Source organism: Eleutherodactylus coqui, chromosome 5 (assembly GCF_035609145.1).
Source record: "Eleutherodactylus coqui strain aEleCoq1 chromosome 5, aEleCoq1.hap1, whole genome shotgun sequence".
Lineage (NCBI taxonomy): Eukaryota > Metazoa > Chordata > Amphibia > Anura > Eleutherodactylidae > Eleutherodactylus > Eleutherodactylus coqui.
In genome coordinates, this window is record NC_089841.1 from 59,015,636 (window position 1) to 59,024,455 (window position 8,820).

Consider the following 8,820-nt stretch of genomic DNA (forward strand, 5'->3'; position numbering starts at 1 on the left):
CCTAGAGGACGTGGACGCGGGCGAGGACGCGGAGGCCCAAGTCAGGGTGTGGGCACAGGCCGAGCTCCTGATCCAGGTGTATCGCAGCCGACTGCTGCGGGATTAGGAGAGAGGCACGTTTCTGGCGTCCCCACATTCATCTCACAATTAATGGGTCCACGCGGTAGACCTTTATTAGAAAATGAGCAGTGTGAGCAGGTCCTGTCGTGGATGGCAGAAACTGCATCCAGCAATCTATCGAACACCCAGAATTCTGCGCCGTGCACTGCTGCAACTCTGAATCCTCTGGCTGCTGCTCCTCCTTCCTCCCAGCCTCCTTCCTCCATTACAATGACACATTCTGAGGAGCAGGCAGACTCCCAGGAACTGTTCCCGGGCCCCTGCCCAGAATGGGCAGCAAGGGTTCCGAATTCTCTCCCACTGGAGGAGTTTGTCGTGACCGATGCCCAACCTTTGGAAAGTTCCCGGGGTCCGGGGGATGAGGCTGGGGACTTCCGGAAACTGTCTCAAGACCTTTCAGTGGGTGAGGAGGACGATGACGATGAGACACAGTTGTCTATCAGTGAGGTAGTAGTAAGGGCAGTGAGTCCGAGGGAGGAGCGCACAGAGGATTCGGAGGAAGAGCAGCAGGACGATGAGGTGACTGACCCCACCTGGTTTGCTACGCCTACTGAGGACAGCTCTTCAGAGGGGGAGGGAACGGCAGCAGAGCAGGTTGCAAGAGGCAGTGCGGTGTCTAGGGGTAGAGGCAGGGCCAGACCGAATAATCCACCAACTGTTTCCCAAAGCGCCCCCTCGCGCCATGCCACCCTGCAGAGGCCGAGGTGCTCAAAGGTCTGGCAGTTTTTCACTGAGAGTGCAGTCGACCGACGAACAGTGGTGTGCAACCTGTGTCGCGCCAAGATCAGCCGGGGAGCCACCACCACCAGCATGCGCAGACATATGATGGCCAAGCACCCCACAAGGTGGGACGAAGGCCTTTCACTGCCTCCGGTTTGCACCGCTGCCTCTCCCCCTGTGACCCAACCTGCCACTGAGATCCAACCCCCCTCTCAGGACACAGGCACTACCGTCTCCTGGCCTGCACCCACACCCTCACCTCCGCTGTCCTCGGCCCCATCCACCAATGTTTGTCAGCGCACCGTCCAGCCGTCGCTAGCGCAAGTGTTGGAGCGCAAGCGCAAGTACGCCGCCACGCACCCGCACGCTCAAGCGTTAAACGTGCACATAGCCAAATTGATCAGCCTGGAGATGCTGCCGTATAGGGTTGTGGAAACGGAGGCTTTCAAAAGTATGATGGCGGCGGCGGCGGCCCCGCGCTACTCAGTTCCCAGTCGCCACTACTTTTCCCGATGTGCCGTCCCAGCCCTGCACGACCACATCTCCCGCAACATTGTACGCGCCCTCACCAATGCGGTTACTGCCAAGGTCAACTTAACAACAGACACGTGGACAAGCACAGGCGGACAGGGCCACTATATCTCCCTGACGGCACATTGGGTGAATTTAGTGGAGGCTGGGACAGAGTCAGAGCCTGGGACCACTCACGTCCTACCCACCCCCAGAATTGCGGGCCCCAGCTCGGTGGTGGTATCTGCGGCGGTGTATGCTTCCTCCACTAAACCACCCTCCTCCTCCTCCTCCGCAACCTCTGTCTCGCAATCAAGATGTGTCAGCAGCAGCACGTCGGCAGCAGTCGGTGTCGCGCGGCGTAGCAGCACAGCGGTGGGCAAGCGTCAGCAGGCCATGCTGAAACTACTCAGCTTAGGAGATGAGAGGCACACGGCCCACGAACTGCTGCAGGGTCTGACAGAGCAGACCGACCGCTGGCTTGCGCCACTGAGCCTCCAACCGGGCATGGTTGTGTGTGACAACGGCCGTAACCTGGTGGCAGCTCTGCAGCTCGGCAGCCTCACGCACGTGCCATGCCTGGCCCACGTCTTTAATTTGGTGGTTCAGCGCTTTCTGAAAAGCTACCCACGCTTGTCAGACCTGCTCGGAGAGGTGCGCCGGCTCTGCGCACATTTCCGCAAGTCCCACATGGACGCTGCCACCCTGCGCACCCTGCAACATCGGTTTCATCTGCCAGTGCACCGACTGCTGTGCGACGTGCCCACACAGTGGAACTCTACGCTCCACATTTTGGCCAGGCTCTATGAGCAGCATAGAGCTATAGTGGAATACCAACTCCAACATGGGCGGCGCAGTGGGAGTCAGCCTCCTCAATTCTTTACAGAAGAGTGGGCCTGGTTGGCAGACATCTGCCAGGTCCTTGGAAACTTTGAGGAGTCTACCCAGATGGTGAGCGGCGATGCTGCAATCATTAGCGTCACCATTCCTCTGCTATGCCTCTTGAGAAGTTCCCTGCAAAGCATAAAGGCAGATGCTTTGCGCTCGGAAACAGAGGTGGGGGAAGACAGTATGTCGCTGGATAGTCAGAGCAACCTCATGTCTATATCTCAGCGCGTTGAGGAGGAGGAGGAGCATGAGGAGGATGAGGAGGAGGGGGAAGAGACAGCTTGGCCCACTGCTGAGGGTACCCATGCTGCTTGCCTGTCATCCTTTCAGCGTGTATGGCCTGAGGAGGAGGAGGAGGAGGAGGAGGATCCTGAAAGGGATCTTCCTAGTGAGGACAGCCATGTGTTGCGTACAGGTACCCTGGCACACATGGCTGACTTCATGTTAGGATGCCTTTCTCGTGACCCTCGCGTTACACACATTCTGGCCACTACGGATTACTGAGTGTACACACTGCTCGACCCACGGTATAAGGAGAACCTTTCCACTCTCATACCCGAAGAGGAAAGGGGTTCGAGAGTGATGCTATACCACAGGACCCTGGCGGACAAACTGATGGTAAAATTCCCATCCGACAGCGCTAGTGGCCGAAGGCGCAGTTCCGAGGGCCAGGTAGCAGGGGAGGCGCAGAGATCAGGCAGCATGTACAGCGCAGGCAGGAGAACACTCTCTAAGGCCTTTTACAGCTTTCTGGCTCCCCAGCAAGACTATGTCACGGCTCCCCAGTAAAGGCTGAGTCGGCCGGAGCACTGTAAAAGGATGGTGAGGGAGTACGTAGCCGATCGCACGACCGTCCTCCGTGACACCTCTGCCCCCTACAACTACTGGGTGTCAAAGCTGGACACGTGGCCTGAACTCGCGCTGTATGCCCTGGAGGTGCTTGCTTGTCCTGCGGCTAGCGTCTTGTCAGAGAGGGTGTTTAGTGCGGCTGGGGGAATCATCACAGATAAGTGTACCCGCCTGTCAACCGACAGTGCCGACAGGCTTACACTCATCAAGATGAACAAAGCCTGGATTTCCCCAGACTTCTCTTCTCCACCAGCGGACAGCAGCGATACCTAAACAATACGTAGGCTGCACCCACGGATGGAAGCATTGTTCTCTATCACGATCAAAAACGTGGACCTTTTAGCTTCATCAATCTGTGTATAATATTCATCCTCCTCCTCCTGCTCCTCCTCCTGAAACCTGACGTAATCACGCCGAACGGGCAATTTTTCTTAGGCCCACAAGGCTCAGTCATATAATTTTTGTAAACAATTTTTATACGTTTCAATGCTCATTAAAGCGTTGAAACTTTCACTTGAACCAATTTTTATTTTAACTGGGCTGCCTCCAGGCCTAGTTACAAATTAAGCCACATTAACCAAAGCGATTAATGGGTTTCACCTGCCCTCTTGGTTGGGCATGGGCAATTTTTCAGACGTATATTAGTACTGTTGGTACACCAATTTTTTGGGGCCCTCGCCTACAGTGTAATCCAATTAATTTTTTGCCCACCTGCATAAAAGCTGACGTTACATCAGCTGTGTTGGGCACTGCAATGGGATATATTTATGTACCGCCGGTGAGTTCCAGGGAGCCACCCATGCCGTGGGTCCACACGGAGTTGTAACTACATGTGTCCACTTCTAAAGAGCCCCAGTCTGACTGGGGCATGCAGTGTGGGCCGAAGCCCACTTGCATTAAACATGACATTACCTCAGCTGTGATGGGCAATGCAATGGGATATATTTATGTACTGCCGGTGGCTTCCCGGCACCCACCCATGCTGTGGGTCCACACGGAGTTGTAACTGCATGTGTCCACTTCTAAAGAACCCCAGTCTGACTGGGGCATGCAGTGTGGGCCGAAGCCCACCTGCATTTAATCGGACGTTACCTCAGCTGTGATGGGCACTGCAATTGGATACATTTATGTACAGCCGGTGGGTTCCAGGGAGCCACCCATGCTGTGGGTGCACACGGAATTCCCATTGCGGAGTTGTACCTGCCTGTGACTATTTATAAAAAAACGCGGTCTGACTGGGGCATGCAGACACCTTGACAGAATGAATAGTGTGTGGCACATAGGTTCCCCATTGCTATGCCCACGTGTGCAGCTCCTGATGGCGGTGGCACAGGATTATATTTCTCATTGCTTCTGTACAGCATTGTGGGCTATCGCCCCGCCCCTTTTAAAGAGGGTCGCTGCCTAGCCGTGCCAACCCTCTGCAGTGTGTGCCTGCGGTTCTTCCTCATGGCAGACGCACTTATAAATAGACATGAGGGTGGTGTGGCATGAGTGCAGCTGAAGGCTGCGCAGGGACACTTTGGTGTGCGCTGTGGACACTGGGTCGTGCGGGGGGGTTGGGCAGCATGTAACCCAGGAGAAGTGGCAGCGGAGTGTCATGCAGGCAGTGATTGTGCTTTGTTGAAGGTAGTGTGGTGCTTAGCTAAGGTATGCATTGCTAATGAGGGCTTTTCAGAAGTAAAAGTTGTTGGGACTGGCTCTTGCCGCTATTGTGGCTTAATAGTGGGACCTGGGAACTTGAGATGCAGCCCAACATGTAGCCCCTCGCCTACCCTATCCGTTGCTGTGTCGTTCCCATCACTTTCTTGAATTGCCCAGATTTTCACAAATGAAAACCTTAGCGAACATCGGCGATATACAAAAATGCTCGGGTCGCCCATTGACTTCAATGGGGTTCGTTACTCGAAACGAACCCTCGAGCATTGCGATAATTTCGTCCTGAGTAACGAGCACCCGAGCATTTTGGTGCTCGCTCATCTCTAATATATATATATATGCATAAATCTAGGGCTGCAGCTACATTAGTGTGCCGGGATCTTGCTATAAAGCACTGCACAGTATATGTACTTTTGTAGACTCAGTATACAATATTTTCAAAGAGATTCCTTTAGGACAAGAGGAAAAAGAAGTGTCTGTCTAATTTTTAATCATTTTGTCAGTACTAACAGGGGAAAGACTGACACGCGATTCCCCCTGTGTGTCTCATTATACGCATCTATGGAAATACCATTTAGGAGATACATCTGGGTAGGAGTCTGGCGAGTGGCGGCTTATTGATCAATTAATGCACAATCAATTGTACATTATGTTAGAAAGGTTTACATGCTAACAAGGAGCGCGTTGTCTTGTGACATTTAGGCTCTCAGATTGCCTCATTTGTCAGTCTGGTTACTTTGGGTTATTCACCGATTTTTATTGTTTTATGAAACACTTGGTGTTATAATTAAAAAATAATCTTATCGGAATCCCATAAACGGCGGCCATATTGATGCGGACTAAATGAATATTACTTTATATAATCATTATAACTGCAACCTACTTATTATTCATGTCAAAAAGTGTCCTTAGATAAATACCGACAAAAGGGATTGTACGCAACTCTAGACATTTTTAAAGCGGAACACCAGTTTATATGCCCTTTTATTAGTGCGTCTTCTTTTATTGTCACTCCTGCTTTGACCAGGCTAGTTTGACTCCTCGGATACCTTCGTATCCACCATACTGCATATTCAACTCTGCTACTTGACCGTTACTGAACCTTGGCTCATAGGTACTCCATCATGAACTGCCTACAACTGAATCGTATACTTAGCTCTGCTACATCATCATAACTGAACTTTTTTGTTCTTATTCGTCATTCGCTAAATGTTATCCGGAAGCATACACAAACTGTCTGTACCTTTCTACATGTACAGCGCAGGCATGCTCTATGCCATAGCTGTAGAAAGAAGCAGGTAGCTGCCATTTTTCATCCAACGTGTAATGGGCGCTACCCAAAGAGGTGATCGCATGATCAGCAGATGGGACATCTTGTCGCAACGCTGGAATGCTACGCTATTCAGGTCATGTAACTAAGGCATACAAAGGGGGTCAAAGTCATCAGTGAAAATAAAGTGTCATTGGTGAGTGGATTGTAATGGACCACCCGGCCTATCTTCTAAGCAAAAATAGATATAAGCAGGAAACTCTGTAGATGGGTGGGGGGAAACTTTTTGGCACTTTGGAAGTGCCCCTTGGCCATTTTCCTGGCAGCCATTTGGATTCTCCTCAAGAAACCTCAATGAAAAAAGTGTCATGGGATACATGATTTAACAGTAGAATATAATCAGAAATAGATAGGTGAAGTCATTATTTTAATATCAGCTGTTTTCATGAAGAGTCAACATAAAAATACACACAACCAGTTCTCAATTTGACTTAGATGGCCATTCTCCTCACTGGCTGTCTTCCTGGGTGTTCTTGATTGAAAGCCTTGGCCACCTCATGTGAACGTCTTTTACTAGCCATCAGGATGATGTCAGTTCTGTCCTGGATTGTTTTAAAGGTGGTACGTGAAAATACATGCAGTAAGTGTTTTCCATAGCACATCATTCAAAATAACAACTTTACTAAAACTCAACAGGATATCGTCCATAAGTCAAAAATTGTGGCTGATATTGAAAAATGTAAATCATGTATTCCATGACTTCCTTTCCATTGAAGTTTCTTGGGCTGTCACCAAAATGGCACCGTCATATTGCCAAAATGTTTTCCTCCACCCATCTAAGTGTTCTACAAAGTTTTCTACTGGTGTCTCTTTTCTTTAACAAGATTTTCTGGATGGCCCTGACTTTTGAATCCCCCTGTATAATGGCAAAAAAAGCATTTTCTCGTATTTTCAGTTCAACGCAGAACGCCTTTAACACCAGACTAGTCAAAGGCAACTAAAAGTGGCCATTCAAACACTGTTACAGCAAAGTCAGCTGAAGCTAATGTTTCAGTGGAACTGGCTGACGATCTAATGTTAATAGTGATATGCTGACTTTCTCTGAACACGTGATGTTGTTTGAAAAAAAAGATCTGGCAAAGTGAATTTCAACATATATGATTTTCTGTGTTCTCACCTAAGATAAGACACCACTAGATGTGTCAGTGAGCAACTCTCCCCATTGAAAACACAAGCATGTTGGGCTGACCGTGCATGTGTATGGGCGAGCCAGGCAGAATAGTGATTGGTCAAGCTGAAGCTTTGGCTAGCTATTAAAGGTGTATGGCCACTTTAAGTCCTGTGCCTGCAGAGTACCAACCTAAGCCATGGAAAGTAATTTCCATAGGAAAATCTATTGACAAGCTCAGAGTTATTATGTCTGATTGAAAATCTGTTGGGATACTGAATTTGGATTAGCACTATCATTCTGGTGATTGTGAAGGTGCCAGCTCATAGACTTTTTACTTGTATACCCTGCAATTTAAAGGGGCTGTCCAAAATCAGACAGAAATGGTGTGGTACCATTTCTGTAAAGAAATAGATCATTTTTCCTAACCCCAGACTCTGGAAGGTACTTTTTCACTGTACAAGAATCCAGCTAATATGGCATCCTTAGGGCTTATTCAGACGACTGTATATTGGCCGCATATTCACGCCGGCCAATATACAGCATCCCTCTCTGCAGGGGGAGGAGGCTGAAAGCGCCAGGAGCAGTGCTCTGAGCTCCTGCCCCCTCTCCTCAAACTCTCCACCTCCTCTCCACCCCTCTGCACTATTTTCAATAAGGGGAGGCGGAATGGGGGCGGGGATAATTCCTGGAACTTAGCCCCGCCTCCACTCATTGCAAATAGTGCAGAGGTGCGAAGAGGGGGTGGAGAGGAGGCAGAGAGGGGGCGGGAGCTCAAAGCACTGCTCCCGGCTCTTCCAACCTCCTCCCCCTGCAGAGAGAGACGCTGTATATCAGCCAGCGTGAATACCCGGCCGATATACAATCATCTGAATAAGCCCGTAGAGTAATGCTTCCTATAAAGAGTTTCTAATCCTCGAGACCCCTTTAACCATCCTTTCACTAATTAGCTAGCTCTGTTCTAAAGTAAAAGGAAATTTCAGTTTTGGACCAACAGAGCTTGTTCTACTTCATATCTCTGTAGCACTGGTTCTATCAGTGGCTTAAAAATTAGACCAAAAGCTTGTCCGTAGCACTAATAGAACTTAAACTAAAGCCATTTGAAGTAGGAGAGGGGGCGGGAGTTCCATGCACTGCTCCCACCTTTTCCAGCCTCCTCCCCCCGCAGACAGGGATGTCGTATATCGGCCGGTTTGAATACCCGGCCGATATACGTTTGTCTGAATAAGCCCTAAAAAGGTGTACATTTAGCAAAAGCAGTAAAACATAATAAAGCCTCTGTAAATGTCTTGTTGTAATCATACTGATTGGTAGAATAAAGCTAACATAATATTACTTTTTTCTCATTGCCCCCAGCTAAAATGGGTTCTTATTAGAGATGAGCGAGCACCAAAATGCTCGGGTGCTCGTTACTCGGGACGAAATTATCGCGATGCTCGAGGGTTCGTTTCGAGTAACGAACCCCATTGAAGTCAATGGGCGACTCGAGCATTTTTGTATATCGCCGATGCTCGCTAAGGTTTCCACTTGTGAAAATCGGGGCAATTCAAGAAAGTGATGGGAACGACACAGCAACGGATAGGGCAGGCGAGGGGCTACATGTTGGGCTGCATCTCAAGTTCCCAGGTCCCACTAT